We start from the raw sequence: 18,526 nt of genomic DNA on the forward strand, positions 1-18,526 counted from the left end.
ACTGAAAGAAACTTGCAATGGTACAAAAAGTTGGAGAAAATTCCATTTTTAAAACGTTATTGTTAGATAGTGAGAGTTGTCTCAAGGGAATTGGAGCATGAAGGCTTTGAAGATTGTATAGTGCAGTGTATTGAGAATGAGGAATACGTTTCTCTCCCCCCCCCCAATAGGCCATTTAGTAACTGCATAATTAGCATGGCCATAATCTTACCCACAGAAATAATATTGGAAGTTCATGGACTAAAGCTCTTTGAGCATACATTAGAATTGAAGTGAACATTAAAAAAATAAGATGGAATAGAATTAAAAAATAAGATGGAATAGAATTATTAACATAGTTTCAAAAATTTTTTCCAAAGTGCTATTAATTGTACTGATCATAGTAAGCAATTGATGCTTCCCATAAATTTAGATGGATGTATTTAAGCAACCCTACGTGCAATAAATAGAATGTATTCTACTGATTGTGTACAGCATAAGATTGAGAGCATATATTTTGTATGAGAGCATTTTAGGCAAAAATGAGGAGCTTTATAGCACCCTTTCAAATTAACACTTTTAATAAAAGATCTAAATATTTATCTCATGAAAGCTTGTGCCTTTTAATAACATTTATTAATCTGGAGAGAGGTTACTGGTCTCCTTCTGATCTTTAAATGTATCTTTAACTTTATGTGTATATCTGTCTTAATTTTGCCAAGCCTATTATTTTTAAAATAGACTTCTTTTAAAATTAAAAATGTAGTTATGTTCCATGTGTTTGATTAGTGAAAAATATTATTTACTGATATATTATGATTTTTGTCTGTGTAGATCATGTGTGAAATTTTTCAGTATTCTATTTTTTTATATAATTCTTATCAGGGATCATTGTGAAATCTTGTAACAGTGCTGCAGTTGAAATTTATATATATGTTTTATGAAAGTGCCATAGTCAAAGTACAAACCAAAAATTATGGAGTAAAAAAGTATAAACCTTATATTCATTGGTTCTAGAATGTCAAATGATATATATCTTCATTCTGCAATGCTGTAGGTTTTTTTTCAGTAGTAAGCTGAATGCAGGTCAGAGGATCTTTTTACTGAAAAACGTAGGGTTTTGGTATTGCTTAGAGTTCTGTTATTAATCAGTAATCTAAAGTTCTGTAATTAGTGTGTATATTTATTTGTTGTTAGAGTATGTCTAATTAAATGTAATATAACAAGAACGTTGTCTTGCTCAGACATATTCAAAATTCAATCTCCAATTCTAGTTTAGTGTTGGCAGTAATGATTTTTTTATTCCTATACACAAATTTTGAATAAATGCTGTGTGGGATTTCCCCCCCCCCATAAGTTTACTTAACAAAATTCTAATATAGTGTGTGTGTGTATAATATATATATATGTGTGTGTGTGTGTGTGTGTGTGTTTGTGTGTGTGTATTTTTTTTTTTTTGGCTTGCTAACAAAGAATAAAGGGAGACCGATTTGTCCCGTGTTTGGGACCAAGCAAGTGTATTCTGAATGCTTAACAAACATTTAACATATATATATATATATATATATATATATATATATATATATATATATATATATGTATATGTATATGTATATGTATATATGTATATATGTATATATGTATATATGTATATATGTATATATATGTATGGATGGATGGTTGATGTATGTATATGTATATAATATAATATCTATAGTATATGAGTATAGTATAATATATATAATATAGTATGTATAGTATAGTATAGTGAAACAAGATTTGTTAGATCAAAACTATTATTAGTCATTGAACAGAGTAATTCTTTATCAATCCTCACCAGCTCAAGGTTGACTCAGCTTTGCATCCTTCTGAGGTCGGTAAAATGAGCACCCATATTGTTGGGGGCAGTATGCTGACACTAAACCATTTAGAGAGGGCTGTAAAGCACTGTGAAGCAGTATATAAGTGTTATTGCTATTGCTATTTATCTGATATATGAATATATACATATGTATTGTATTGTATTGTACATGTTTTTTTACTTAAGTAACAGGTAGCAGACTTATTTGGACAATTATATATAATTCACAAGCCATGAATGCATTTTTGTATCTAACTGGAACAAAAATAGCAAAAAATCCCTTTTGCTAGACATTTTAAGAGGTTCAAATAATTATTTTCTAAGGCAATTCTAGGTCATGCTTGCTAAATTAGTTCAGGTTCTGTTGGGTCAAACAAGCCATATAATTAGTATTATGCTTGTGAGGAAGTACATCCCAAATTTTAAAGATGCTAAAAAACCTGAAGAGCAAAAGATTTTTTTTTGTACAATGACAAACTTTAATAAGATTCCTTGTTAATTTTTATTTCTAAGTAGTCTTTTATTCAAAATTTTTGTTTGGGGGTAAAATCCAACAATGCTCAAATAAAAACTCTTGTTTCACAACACTTTTTTACAACCTTTCCAATCTTTATCTTCTGCTAATTTATTTCTGTGCTCATGTAGTTTATTCGCACCTTAGTCCAGAGAGAGTAAACTTGATGCAATTTAGCTGGGGAAGGGGGGTTTATTTACTTACTGGTTTTCTTGGTAACTTTTATGCATTATAGATCTTGCTTTGAAAAGTTTTTCAGGATTATGCTTTATATTTCTAACATGAATGTGAGTCTTCTATAATTTCACTTCTCATGTGTTCAAGTGTTGTATCCTTTACAACAGTGTTTTTCAACCACTGTTCCGCGGCAGACTAGTCTGCCGCGAGATGTTGCCTGGTGTGCTGTGGGAAAAATTGAAAAGTAATTATAAAATACTTTCTTTGTGTTTATTTGATTCCTATTCAAGAGAATTACTTTATATATAGTCAATATAGGCACAGAGTTAAATTTTTTAACATTTTCTAATGGTGGAGTGCCTCGTGATTTTTTTCATGAAACAAGTGTGCCTTTGCCCAAAAAAGGTTGAAAAACACTGCTTTACAATACTTTTCACTGAATGCTGCCAAGTTGTCTGTATGTAGCATTTCTTCTGAAGCTGCAAGCAAAGTTTGTGTGCTGTGGTTGCACACACACATGGAAACAAATGAGACAGCTTTCAAAACTTGCAAAGGAAGCTTGCAAGAGACATAGTTGCTTTAATGCTTCAAAAGGAAATTATTTCTTTTTGTTCATGACCTTTCTTAAATACTTTCCACAGCCAACAGTGATTTTAAAAATGTCTTTAAACTTTATAGGTACTTGACTTGAATTTTGGTTTTTCTAAAATGTACTCAATTTTTTTTAACCTATGACAGTAAATTAATTTTACATAACATTGTTATAGTGAGCATTTAAAAGTAATTACCTACTTTTTACAGTTTTAGATGACATAAAAACTGTATCCTTTGAAACAATTCCTAGTTGTTACATAATGATGAAGTATTTTCTCAATAATTTGTTAGAAAACTGAATGAGAAAATCGTTCTTAGAGGATTGTTTCATCCTGTCTGTTATGGTTGTCAAAACATTAGAGCCAGAGAAAACTTAGATCTTGCTAGAAAAGAATTTAAAGATTAAAAGGGGGAACAAAAGTATCTCTTCGTCAGCAGAAAATCACTTATTTTGAGGCTTCTCAGCTTTTGAAATAGGAATGAATTTGACTTTGTACACACTGAATCCAAATTTCTTTATTTCTTTTTTTTTTGGTTGGGCATCAAATCGCTAGAGGACCTCAGCTGGGATGGGTATTTTTCCTTCATATTGGCTTCATTAGAGTAACAATTTAAACAAGACAAACTCTTGATTGGGAGGGAGAGATATTAGGTCTTGCCCAGCCATTAATGAGTTAATAAAGCATGAGAAATTGTAGGCTCCCCTATCCACCGTATTTTCCGGCGTATAAGATGACTTTTTAACCCATGAAAATCTTCTCAAAAGTTGGGGGTCGTCTTATACGCCCAGTCATCTTATATGCCGGAAAATACTATTCACCTCTCTGATTTTTTCTCTTTTCTGCTGGACAGCGGGATCGCTGGGTGAATGGAGGTAGGCGATGGCGACCCGTGCTTAAGCAGCCGATGGCGAACGGGTGATGGAGGGCAAACTCGTCAGCTCCTGGGGCGGCTACTGCAGCCGCTGCTGTTGCTCTCTGTAGGACTGGCCATGCTGGCGCTTCCAATGCTGGCTGTTAGGTCCCCGAAAAGAGGAGGGGCAGGCGGTCCCCAGAGGCACGCTGCTTGACAGTAGGAAGGGAGCACCTTTGCTCCTGCCGAGGCACCGCCTGACCTGCGCCGACCGGAAGAATCGCTTGCCCAGTCACGGAGTGCGGAACAGCGGTACCTGGCGCCCCTCTTGCCCGCAGACCATTAAGCGGCCCTCGCCAGCCGGCCTCAGCATGGCTGCCCCAAGCCCGGCTCTCTAGCGCGTCTTCCGGGCCCGCCTGGCCAACTGTCTCCTGGGCAGGGCTTGGCTCCAGACGTGGCGGCTGTTCCGTCTGCAAATGCTATCTCAAAGCCAGATTGCGCTTGGCCATGCAGGCTGCCGAAAGGCGGGGACTCAGAGTTCCCGCGGTGGTTGCTGTTTGCAGAGTCTGGCCTGGAAGAGCGCGTGGCTTTGCACCACTTGCATCAGACGGGGCTGAATCGGGCTTGTGTCGGACACTTGGCAACTGGCATGTAAGTATTTTCCGGCGTATAAGATGAAAAATCTTGAAAATCTTCTCAAAAGTCAGGGGTCGTCTTATACGCCCAGTCGTCTTATATGCCGGAAAATACGGTAGATGATCAATTTGTTTTGGCTGCCCTGTGCTTTTCCCCACAAAAAGATCAATGCCAAAAAGGCATAGCTTGAATTAAAACAGTAGTTGACTTTTTAAAAATGTAATTTAACTTTAATTTGATTAAAATTAAATAGTTGATTTAAATTAAATAAATATTGTTGACATAACCTATTTTTTCATTAGGCGCACAAATTGGTATATACAGGTAGTCCTCGACTTACAACCAGAATTCAGCCCAAAATTTCTATTGCTAAGTGAGACATTGAGTTTTGCCCCATTTTACAATTTATCTTACCACATTTGTTAAGTGAATCACTGCAGTTTTTAAGTTAGTAACATGATTGTTAAGTGAATCTGACTTCCCCATTGACTTTGCTTATCAGAAGATGGCAAAAGTTGAGCACATGACCCTGGGACACTGCAATCATCATAAATATGAGTCAGTTGCCAAATGTCTGAATTTTCATCACAAGATGCTACAAGATTGTAAGTGTGAAAAATGGTCAGTACTGATGTAACTTTGAACAGTCACTAAATGAACTGTTGTAAATCAAGGACTATCTGTATTGTCTTCCTTCTCTTAACATAAGTTAGGTTTGGCTGAGAGCATGGTGGACTCAAAAGTACCTAGTGAGCTTTTAGAGAGGTGGGTGGGTTTGATTCTGGGTCTTTCTGCTCCTAGTCTAATATACATTAAATAATAATATTGCATGTAAATAATAGGGAATATAAATATCTATATTTAAAATTAAGTTTTAGGAAAGCTTTTTTTCCACAATCCACTTTGATTATTGGCAGGAATTTTACTGTACATTCTGTGAAAATATTTAGATTTTTAATGTTAATATCAGTTTTGTAAGAGTATTGTCTAACATAGAATTTCTTTGAAAAAGGGAAACAATGTTCTCAGATTACTGCTAAAGCAGCGTATTGTTCATTAACTTGGTAATAGGCAACAACCCTTATGCGTTTGCTTTCTAAGAAGAGAGTTCTGTTAGACTATAGTTGCCAAAAATTGGGAAGCATCTGGCAACATTTTTTAGACTAACAAATATTATTGTTCATGCTTCTCAAGAATAGGCTGTAGCTCACAGACTCTTGTGATTTTTAACGAAATTTGTTACTCTGAAAAAAGTGCTACCACACACTCTTTCTGACATACCAGTCTGCTTGAGAATTGTGAAATAGATGCAAAAGTATTTCATAAAAGATGTAAATGCTAAAATTCTATCTTCTACACCAGAGGTCCCCAGCCCCCGGTCCACAGCGGATACTGGCCCAAGGCCTGTTGGGAACTGGGTCAAGCAAGCAGCAGCAAGCCTGCAAAGCTTCATTTGCGCATGCACGGAATCTAATTTGCATGCACAAAAGTACCATCCATGCCACCACTGCTGGTCTGTGTAGCCAGAAAGGTTGGGGACTGTTGTTCTACACATCATATAAAGGTGCAAACGCCTTAAATGTGTTTTTATGACAAATTTGCTTGTAATTAATTGAACTGAACTATGATTTAGTCCCTTCAGTTTTCTAGGTTTATACAACATGAACCATAAATGAACCACAGAGTCCATGTTCATACAAGACAATAGGCTGAAATGTAATTGGATAGCTTATGAGTCACTGTTGTGCAAATACAGCAGAGAGAGATCCAGAGTTACTCGTCTCATTTATAGTTGTGTGAAAATTTAAACTAAAGTTTTTTCTAACAGTAGTAGTACCTCACTAGTTCTTATAACACAAGTAAATCTGCAACCAAAGAAAGCCATTATCTCCTTGTCTTTCCTTCCAGAGTGAAAGAACATTAGTTTCCAAGATTGCTTAAGCAATGGTAGATCTAAAGAATACTTAGGATATTTTCATGTTAACATAGGCTGTAATAATTTTTTAAATGATTTGTTCTTTAAGCCTTTAAATTTATTTAGAGTGATTTAGATAAAGACTTGTGACACTTCAAATAAAGTTCAGAGTGGCTATGCAAATCCTTTGAAAAAGATGCTTTGCAACATGAAAAAAAGACACGGCAAGGTGGCTACACATGAACCCATACACAGAGATGGTCAGAAGCTGCTTTCAAAGTAGCCATTTGAGCCTATTAAAAAGGCAATTTTAAGAACAGCCATTTGCTCTTCTGCATATTGCCAAGCAGTTCTTTCAGAGAATTTGCATAGCCTTATGGTGTATTTCCCCTATAGACAGCCATGTAAAATTAAAAATAAATTGAGGAGTACTTTTTCATTCTTATTCCTTTAACCAAATTATTATTCAATTTGTAAGCCCACCTCCCTCCATGACAACTCTGAATGCAGATAGTTTTAAAAACAGATTAATCAATGTACAACACAGAAAAAATGATGGACTCCAGCTTGTAAAAAGACATTTGTCTAATATGCAATATTCCCACAAGAGGACCATCACCTAATACAGCTTTTGGCCTGGGAAAGAGCCAGAAGGCAGGCACAATGACAGAGAAGTCATGCTTGTAGGGCACAACATATGATACTGTTAAATTGACAGGATTTGAAGTATGTCAGCTATTTCAAATCAAACAGGATGGGCAGACACTGTAGGAAGGAGTTGGTCTCTCAAATATACCGGCACTATGTTATCTTTTAGGGACACGGTGGCTCAGTGTGTTAGGACGCTGAGCTTGTCGATCAGATTGTCGGCAGTTTGGCTGGTCGAATCCCGAGTGCCGCGTAACAGAGTGAGCACCTGTTACTCGTCCCAGCTTCTGCCAACCTAGCAGTTCGAAAGCACATAAAAATGCAAGTAGAAAAATAGGGACCACTACGGTGGGAAGGTAACAGTGTTCCGTGCGCCTTTGGCGTCTAGTCATGCCGGCCACATGACCGCGAAGACGTCCTCGGACAAGCGCTGGCTCTTCAGCTTTGAAATGGAGATGAGCACCGGCCCCTAGAATTGGAAATGACTAGCACGCATGTGCGGGGGAACCTTTACCTTTACCTTTATGTTATCTTTATAGGGAAACTGAACCCATAAACACACAGGTGCAAGAGATAACTGCCCATTCTGCCTTTCTGAAGGGCATTGAAATACATTGCAATAGTCCACAAAAGGTGGCTAAACCATGAATGATTATGAGGGATTCCAGATCCAGAAATAGGTGCAGTTTGCCACCACCTCAAGTAGATGCTGTGAATCCAGAAAAATTAGTACTGTACTATGCCTTCATATAACAGTAATTCTCAAACAGCTGAGTCAGATATCCTTTTTTTGATTTTTGCTCTCTCTTCCATTCTTATCATATATTATTGCATTTCTACTGATATATTATTATATATTATATTTTTCTCTTTTCAAGCTGAAAGGACTAGGTTCATACACAGGTACGAGCCTGGCCATTAGGCTCGTAAGTCAAAAAACTCATCAAATGAATCAGACTTTTACAATTTTTTAAAATAAAATTCATTAATTAAATCAAATGGGTTGTTCAATTAATAAGATCTGACTTACTATTTCCTCTAATAGCTGCCATGTTAACTGAACTGGGAGGGTTTCCCACCAGCCTCCAATCATGTTTCCGGTGAGCTGGTTCAGGAACTAAATTGCCTCCAAGCAGGGCTTGCAGCCGTTTTTTTTTTTTTTTAAAAAACAACTTCTGCTAGCCAACTGAAGCAATCTTCTGCTGCCTGGCCGGGGGGGGGGGGGAGTTGAGCCCTTGCTTTTAAAAAAATCACTTGCCAGCTTAAGAGTCTCCAGCCAGGCACCCAGAGGGAGATGCGGGAGGGATTTGCAGAACTCTCGGCTTGCAATAGTAACAGAGATGGAATGGACCTTGAGTTCATCTAGTCTAACCCACTGCTCTCACAAGAGAGTTTAGTATTTCTGATAATATGCCTATCCAGTCTCTTCTTAAAAGCTTCTAGTGATGGGGCACCCACGACTTCTGGAGGCAATTTAAATTTAAAACCTAAAAACTACAGTAATATATGCTAATCTCCCAAATAAAAGCTCATAGTTGGCAAACAATAGTTTGCAAAGTACAGCACTTAAAAAGCAGAGCAGTTCTCAAAATGCTTGCAAACTGTTTGCCAGCAGAGTGCTTACAAACTGTTTGTTGCAGTAGCAGGTTGCACCAAAAGCAAAAACAAAAACTGGTGCCGGCTCAGCTCTTGTTTGGCCATGTGACCAGGGACAAAAAACAAAACAAAACAAAATCCTTCCAGCTTCTCATAGTACCAAAAGGCCCAGACAAGTCACAGAGTTAAAATGGAGGCCATTTGCAGCAGAGACTGAATCCAAGTCACATGGTTACAGAGGCCTCTTTTTGGTCACAATTTTGAATTTCTAGTGTAAGTACCCTTTCTGAATTAATTCGTTTTTGTGAAAACTCGCTAAATAAACATTCATACCTGGGGGATTACCTGTATCATGACAAGCCAAAATATACTTAGCTATATTACAGCTTAATGTGTTGTATGATCCCACTAAATTGCAGTTAGCTTATTAAACTATGTTTAAGGCCAAGTAATAGGATGGTTATATTATGTTTATAAGGATATGGAGCTCTTACATGATGTTCAGTTACTATTTCTGATCCCACCATGTATCCATGATTGAAACTGGAAAGGCCTCAGTTAGAACTTGAGCAAATAGCATAATTAGCAATTGGCTGAAATTAATTTTCAACCTAAGTAGTTTGGGTGCTCTGAATCTTGGTGAAAATCATTTGGTATTGTAAGCTTTCCCTGATATACTGATCTGAATGAATTTTGAACAGGCCAAATAATTGTTTAAGCAACATGCTAAGTATGGGATGGGATAGAATAGAATAGAATAGAATAGAATAGAATAGAATAGAATAGAATAGAATAGAATAGAGCTGAAAGGGACCTTGCAGGTCTTCTAATCCACCCCCACCCCCTGCTCAAGCAGGAGAACCTATACCAGGGGTCGGCAACCTCGGCTCTTTTATGACTCGTGGACTTCAACTCCCAGAATTCCTGAGCCAGCATAGCTGGCTCAGGAATTCTGGGAGTTGAAGTCCACGAGTCATAAAAGAGCCGAGGTTGCCGACCCCTGACCTATACCATCTCAGACAGGTGATTGTTTCGGCCAAGCTCCACTTTATGCCAGTGAGAAAAGGCATTATACTTCCCATTATATGTTTTGTAGCATATCCAAAAGTACCAGAAGAACATTGACATTGGCCCATTATGAGATCCATCCACTTGTTCTTTGGGAAGAGAGGGTTTGCAAATTTCATTAAGATTTCTGTATTACTTACCTGTTACTTTCTGATCACTAACTATAATAATAACTAAATCATGTTTAAGTAAGTCAATTGTATTCTAGTGGGGAATAAAGATTTAAATTAAAATTTGAGAATTTTTTTTTCTTTTTTTATTTCTACTTTTTAATTTATTCAGTGATTTGTATTCTAAGCTCATATAAATGTCTTTGAAATGTTTATACAGGATTGTATAAAATGTATTTAATAAATAAAATATCAGAGAAACCTCTGTGCTAAACTGGAAAATAAGATTAGAATTTCACTGCTGAATATAATTGTCACTGTATAAGTTATTTCAGGTAAGTAAAGTAGACAATGTTTAAATTGTGAAATAACATACAGTTTGATATTGTGATGGAAAATTAAGTTGTTTTTCTTAAAGCAGCAGTCTATTAACTTTTTCAATTAATAATATTTTTTCACCTGAAAGAACATATTATCTGTGAATATCTCTAATGATTGCATGTAGTTTGTTTTGATTATGATAACCACTTATTACATTAATAATAATAAAATATTATTTTATTATTTTATTTGCCATGCTCAAATAACATTATTCTAGAAAACTAATATCTATAAAAACAAAAAGAAATACCAAATGTTATAAAATATAATTGTGGTTTACTGAAGCACATTTGAATAGTACTAATTTGAAATTTGACAGCTATATTGCTCTAATTAGCTTTGATGTTTCAGTAGGGGGACAGAGGGACAAAACAATCTGGAGTAAATGAAATATTCGTTTAATTTTTGTGTTTACAAGCATTTTTGAAATAGGGGTGTTTCAGAAGAAAAAGGAAGTAACATTTAATTTTTTTACGAGGTCTAAAACTGCTTAGTATTTTGAAGATTTTCCAGGATCTAGTGGAATAATCCCATTTCATCAGACAATAAAAGAGAAGCCCTCTAAAAGCAGTCAAGATAGAAATACCAATGGAAAAAAGCAACTTGATTATGAATAAGGATGCAAATGAGCATGCAGTCATCATGAAGGAACAATATATGAATTACCTAAGTCATATTTTTAGCATAATATATTGTAAACATTGGTTTATGACATAGTATTTGCAGAGTAGCTGTACCAAATTATGTCCCTAAGTATTAAGAAGTAGGTCCTAGATTTTCTTTTAAAACTACATTTCTCAATGACTGTAAGATTCTGTGTAGTTGTGATATAGAGAATTTATCTCCTTACCTGAATATCACAGTTGGACCTAATTTGTATTTTCTTTCTTACTAATTTGAACTCTTGTAAATAAATGTTAAGCTGCTCATAATTTATTTTACAGTTCTTCTGATCCTTTTCATGACTGAGGCCTAAGCTGTACAAAATTCTTAGTTTCAGTTATTTTCAGTTCAGCTCAGGCAAATAGAGGAATTAGAATTTAAAATCTTCCGAGTTTGTTCTAGTACTAATTTCAGGATGATCCAATGTATTGTTAGCTTTAGATACTTTTCAAAACGTAAGTCCCTTTCAGTTGCTTCATGAAAAAGTAGCCATGCATTTGTGAGGTGGGGTACAAAGGGAATAAAGACAATTTCACAAAGAAAGAATCTTCCAAATCCAATCATTCACCATTCATTTCAAGGCCAGCTCTGTTGTTCTGTCCCTATAATACACCTGTCAAACTTGTATAGGCTGGAGTTAACGATGAAAGAAAAACTTCATGGAGGAACGGTAGACATTTTCTGAGAATATCAGCTTCACTTTGTGATGGATCTGGAAATAAGTAAAACTGTGACAGACAAAACTGGTTAAATCTGTCATGTATATTGTTTGTGAAGTTTTTGTCATGGTAATTTATAATATATAAAATAACTGCAAAATTGTTACTGTATCCGATTGGAAAAATATATTAAAGTACTTATAAATTATATTACTTTAATTTACATATTGTATTCACAGCTTTTAACTGTGGTAAGAAAATAGAATTACATTCTAAAATAGTTAGCACTTCTCTAAGTATTGACCAGATGATGTATAGAATTTGGCACACAAGCCTTTTTAACTTAGCCTGATATTTTTTGTTAGTGTTTACATTATGCTATGCTTAGCTATTTACTTCCCGTTCACATTTATTGGCTCCAAATCTAACTGCTTTTGGGTTTCTAGTATAATATAGCAGAGTATATTTCATAGTTGTTGCTACAGTAGTTGTCATATTAGTACACATTTACCTGAAGGATAACATTGCTGTACATTTAGCAGTTCTTTTGAGTATTCTGCCCTAACTCCTTCAGTTAAAGACTTTATAAAAGTCATATTCTGAAAAATGTTTCACTACCAGGTGTATATTGGCAATGTTTCAGTAGTTGTTACTGTAAAAATATTCGAGGTGATTAAACAAGATTAAGCAAGTTCTTTTTTAAAAGACTACTGTATTATTTGTGAGTGCATGTATGGTTTGTTTCTCCTGCCCTGAGCAGTGCCAGAATGTTAGAGAAGCTATTATTTGACGGCTTTGTCCAATAAAGGAAATTGTTATTGAATTTATGGTTAATTCCTTAGAAATTTTCAGAAACTAGTTATGTATTCCTAAGTATATTTTGATGCATATGGATATGTTCATTTTACATGATAAAGAATACTGTCAAATTGAATTGTTTCCAATAAAACCACGAATTCATTTTATTGCCACTTGGATGACCAAATGCAGGCTGGTCATCTTTGAAAGAATAAGGTTGAGTACATATCCATTTTTATCTTGATGGAAATGTTCTTCAATTGATAAAAATTGTATAGATAGATTTTGTTCATGAAATTATCTTTTATAGTAATTTTTAAAATCAAATAACCAAAACTGGTGCCATTCCAACTAAAATTTTGGCATTGAATTATTGATGTTATAAATTAGGTTAATTTTACTTCAATCTTTTTTACATCTTCCCCTCTATTGGGGACTTACTTTTATATATTCATAGATAATCTGCTTTAAATGACAAGTGTTAACAGGCAAATGTTAATTTATATAGTTTTCTCTATTATGTGTTCATATTGGTTGCTGTAATTTATTTATTATTCCCTAAACAGATGGGACTTTAAGATTTTAACGGCTATAGCATATTGAAAAAAGGGGAATACTTTGAATTCTTTGTCAAGAAGAAAAAGAGAAACATAAAATAGAAATGTCATTCTAAATGCGTGTAGGTGGGATGGAAAAAGATGGATCATACATTGATCTGCCAAATGTGACAGCCATTCTACAATCTGTGTATGATGGATGAGTACATATCAAATCTGTTTTTTTGTCATTCTCAATTTATTATAGACACTTTTTAACTTTGGTGCAGGCTGCAGCAGCCATTGGAACAAATAGTAATGATGTGATAATGAGTTGCACAAAATTTAACAGTACATTAAGATTATTTAGGCATGAATACCTCTTATTCTCTTTACTAGATAAACTTTGCACTCAGAAATTCTTGGATCTACTGCAATAAGTGTATATACCTAATATGCAAAACATACTGTGATAGATCCTATAGACTTTTCTATTTCATCATACACAGCAGGGGTCCCCAATCTATGGGCCGCGGCCTGGGAGCAGGCCGTGGGCTCTAGACCAGCGGGCAGCAGAAATGGCTGGCCGGTGTGTGCATGTGTGGGCGCATATTCCTCCCCACTTGCACTGGTGCTCGTGGCCCCATTTGCACATGCATGCGGGCACAAATGGGGATGCTAGCATGGGGTGAGTGTCTGCAGCCCGTTTATGCATGTGAGAAGGGGCCGCTAGGCCAGGTGGGTTGTGCGGCTCGTTTGCACATGTGCAAACGGGCCGCTAGTCACTGTGGGGAGTGCGTGGCCGTGCGCACACTCCAGTGCCTGCTCCATGCGCAAACAGGGCCACTAGTGCCACACCAGTGTGCGTGGCTTCATGCATATGCGTGCATGCACACACCAATTTTGAAGCTGCTCTTCCCTTTGGTCTGCAAGCCCGGAAACATTGGAGACCTCTGATATACAGATCATTAAATTAAACCAAGAACCAATTTCTTTTATTCTCAGAAAAAAATGTCTTTTCAGTATATCTTTAGTGATTTTTTCCTGTATCTTATCAGACTTCACTTTCAGAATAGAATTGAAGAGATTTTAAAATCATCTATTGGTGTAGAGCAGGGGTATCAAACTGCCGGCCCGCGGGCTGGAGCGTCACAGAGAAACCGCGCCCATCCCATTTTCGGCAATGGGAAAAAGTTCCGATACGTCACGCGACGTCACGTGACGTCGTGAGTTTGACATGCCTGGTGTAGAGCAAGAAATTCTCTTTAAGGAATTCTTAATAAGGAAGGTTGAATAACTGGATAAATAAAACTACTAGATGAAGACTTCTTAAAAGAAAATATCCTAGTTCTAACTTTTAATTTTATGATTCTATGAAGTATTTAATAAATTTCTCCTGCATAGACATACTTTCAATCATACACAAGAGATGTAGACAAATAATTTGTGGAACATTTTCCACGAAAATGTTTCTGCTTGAGCTAAGTTTAAAACTACCCCTTGCACTTTTATTTCAAGAGTAACCGGATAGGTCTTAAGTTACCTGTGTTTTTAGAGTGTTCAATATACAAAGAACCTTTGGCAGCAAGAAATGACTTAGAAATCTAATACAGTAATTCCTGCAAACATTCAGAAGCATATTCTTAGATGCTTTTTGCTTTCTGGAACTAAGTTCTACTAGCATTCAATTTGCTAAGATTAATTTCATTTTATGAAACTGAGATTTTTACCTTCATCACCTCTATCTAGGATAGGAGATAAAAGAATTGCCTTTTTTTTGTTTTCCTATAGCTCATCTGGCAAAAGTTGTTTTGGAGAAGATAATTCTGGAGGCAGCTAAGAATGTTCCTGGTATTTGCAAAAAGCTGTGAGGACAGATGTTGTGGAGTGTCATGCCAAAGAAAAGTTTTAGAGGAAAGATTTAATCTGACAGGTAGCATAGAACTTACTATTTCTGACAAAGTGGGAGAAATACTACAGAGCCACACAGTTGTCCAGAGTTGCCATCAAGATTCTAAACTTTTGAACAGTAACAGTGTCTCGTAAACATAGCTGGCAAGCTTTCTGTTCAGTTAAGAAAAAAGAGGAATCAAATAACAAATGAATGCACTTCTAAACTAGTTTCCATTTCTAAAAATGAAGAATTAGTAAGAAAGAGTTTACTAGGTGAAATTTTACTGGGTGGCTTCTAATTTAATTTAAGATGCTGGTTATCACCTTTAAAGCCTAGTCATAGCATAATCAGATTTTCTCTTACATGTATGAACAATCCTATGTAGATTTCCACTGAAGTTTCTGACCAGTAGGAGAGAGAAAGATGTGATCCCTCCCTCACCATGCAGTGAATACTGCTACCTTGGATGCTATTCTTGGAGGTTTTCCTGCCTTCCAGAAGATTTCAGAAAATATACTGGAAAAAATGTGAAAATTTGTGACAGTAGATATTCCCCGTTGAAAAAGGCCTGTCTTCAAGAGGCAAGTACTAGATTCAAGCATATTGGATTATTAACCTCAAAACTTTTCTTGTTCTGAAATGCAGGCAAAATTATGTTATTTCGATACAACAACAATTATTAAAGAAACACCATCCAAAGTTATGACCACATTGAGCAAAGGGCACTTACAGTTTCTCAGAATTCTGTAATCTCTGCAGTCATGTGATTACAATTTCCAATGTTCCTGCCAGCTTCCCACAAGCAAGGTCAATAGGGAGAAGCCAGCAGGAAGTCAGAAGTCACCATGTGAGATTCTCACTTATCAATCCATATGACATCATATAATGACAGCAACCAGGAGTGCCGGAATTGCCATTGGTAAGCAATGTGTCATGCCATATCTCTATGTTACTTAAGTAGGAGTTTCTAGTCCCAATTGGTGTCCCAATCACATAATTTTAATTTTTATGACTACAGTAAATTTATATACATATCTTTTGTGCATAGAGATTAGATTTTTTTTAAAAAATATTTTAGGACAAAATAATTAAGTACAAATAGTATTCATTTAGTGACCATAATTTGGACTGGCAGGTTGGTCACTGAGTGAAACTACAACTACTTCAGCTTTTTTTTGCTTTACAGACCTGAGAAAGTCATAAGTGCAAGTATTAGTCATAAATTAACTTTTTCATCAATGTGATAACTGCGAATGGGTGCTTCAGTCCCTAAATGAGAACAATCTGTTTAAAAATACCCCTTATATTTTATGATAACAGTTAAATTTCTTGTTACTTACAGCAGAGTTTATTAAATCTTGGAGTTTTAGTTACATTTTATGCAATCTCTCATGCCCTAGCCACCTCACAATTGGATTATTGTAATATATTCTACATGTTGCTGCCCTTGAAGACAATCTGGAAATGAAAGCTCTTCCAGAATACAGCAGCATGGGCAGTGATGGGGCATCACAGTGTGTCTTTGGGATCCTGATGCTTTGCAAACTGCACTATTTACTAGTTGGCTTCTAGGTGAAATTCAAGATGCTGGTTATCATCTTTAAAAACTTTATGCCATAAGACTAGACCAGACATACCAAACTCGTGACATATTGGAGCTTTTTCCCCATTGCTGGCAATGGGGTGGGCACAGTTTTGTCGTGACACATCCAGCCCGGAGGCCAGCAGTTTGACACCCCTGCTGCCGGCATCAAACGCCCTTCGCCCAGTGCGCTCCCACAGGGAGGGTCTGCTCAGGGTTCCGCCGGTGAGAGATTGCCGGCGGGTGACACCCAGGGATAGGGCCTTCTCAGTGGGAGCGCCGGCCCTCTGGAACCAGCTGCCGGTGGAGCTGAGAACTGCCCCCGACCTCCGATCATTCCGCCGGGACCTGAAGACCTGGCTCTTTGAGCTCTCGGGCCCAGGCTGAGGAGAAATTTTAATTGGGGTTTTTAAGTCTACAGGGTTAATTTAATATTTTTTTAATTCGGTTTTTAATTTTTGTATGTTGGATTTTTTAATCTCCCTGTAAACCGCCCTGAGTCCTCAGGGAAAGGGCGGTATATAAATTTAACTAAATGAATTAGACTATCTGAGGGACCGCTAATTTCCTGCAATTTCTGCCTACCTGGACAGTCCAACAGAGAGTGGTTGCCGTGTCATTTTTTAGGATCTAGGAAGTGCACTTACTCTGTTGATGTACTTCCTCTTTGGAATGATTCCACATACACACACACACACACCAGTTGTATGCTTCCCAGTCTTATGCCATTGCAGAAAATTATTGGAAGCTTAGCAACTGGGTAATTGCAGAGTACCATTTTGTTTTGATTTGTTTGTTTTGCTTTGGTGCGTTTTGATATTTTGCTCTTCTGATCTTCAGGTCTATTTTTATATTTTAGTTTTTAAATTATCAGGTCTCCAGAGTTGTCCGGCAGTTTGGCAGCCCATTAATTAATTAAATATGTAGCAAATTACCTGCACTATTAGAAACAAGGTGTCAATATATTTAAAGTATAGAATATTACACTGACGTCTTTTTTTAAAAAATATCTCTACTGGGCACTTTTGAAGAAATTTGTTTAGTTAGCATTTGACTATCTGATAAAGCATCGAGGTAGGCATTGCTTGTGAAACTGAGATAATGGCTCTCACTTGCATTTGAAAAACTGTGTTTTGGAGTAGTTTAAATTTCATAAATACCTGTAGGAATTTCCTACAGGAAATATATTTACCTGTGAATCTTCCAGATTTTTGCTTGCTTGCTTATTTATCTATCATCTGTCTGTCTTTCCACCCACCCACCTCCTTCCCTACTTACCGACCGACTGACTTCAAAACTAGCAATACAGGTTTTTCATATAACAAGCTTTTTATAGTCAGTGTTAACATCTGGTTTACCTGATAGCATGCATTTGATATGAGAAACAGGATTAAAATAGTATGCCACCATTTTCAAATTGATATGATAATGACAGAAGAAATGAAATTATAACCTTCAAAATCATTCTACTATGAATCATTTTCAAATACGAAAAATGTAAAACCTAAATTATATTTCCAGCATTTTTAAAGAAAAAAATAATTCATTTTGTCAGTCACCACTAAAGTAATGTATCTGTGATAAAACATCTTTTACTAATTCTCTTTAAGTATGATATCCAAGTCCTGCTTTAACCATCAAAATGAGCTGCCTTAACTTGGGCCAGTCACTTCTCTCAGCTCAACTCACTTCACAGGGTTGTTGTGTGGAAAATAAAAGGAAAAAGGTGTGCTGCATATGTTCACTGTCTTGAGTTATTTGTAAAAATTAATGAAGGCAGGATACAAATAAAATAACATAAATATTCAAAATAAATTCTATATTTATTTCTTCCATTGGAATTCTCACTGTTGCATATGTATAAGAATGTTCTAGTTCTGTATCAGTTTAATCATCCACTTTTAACTTGTTTTGATTCTGAATCGTACTTCAGTAGTAATTTATCAATGTATCTAATAGATGTTCTTTATTAGGTATTATAAGATTTGTGAAGAGTAGATGCTTAATAATAAAATAAAGGAAAATGTGAGTTAATTTGTTTCTGTTATTTATTCCATACAGCC

The sequence above is a fragment of the Vipera ursinii genome (assembly GCF_947247035.1).
Source record: "Vipera ursinii genome assembly, chromosome: 7".
Lineage (NCBI taxonomy): Eukaryota > Metazoa > Chordata > Lepidosauria > Squamata > Viperidae > Vipera > Vipera ursinii.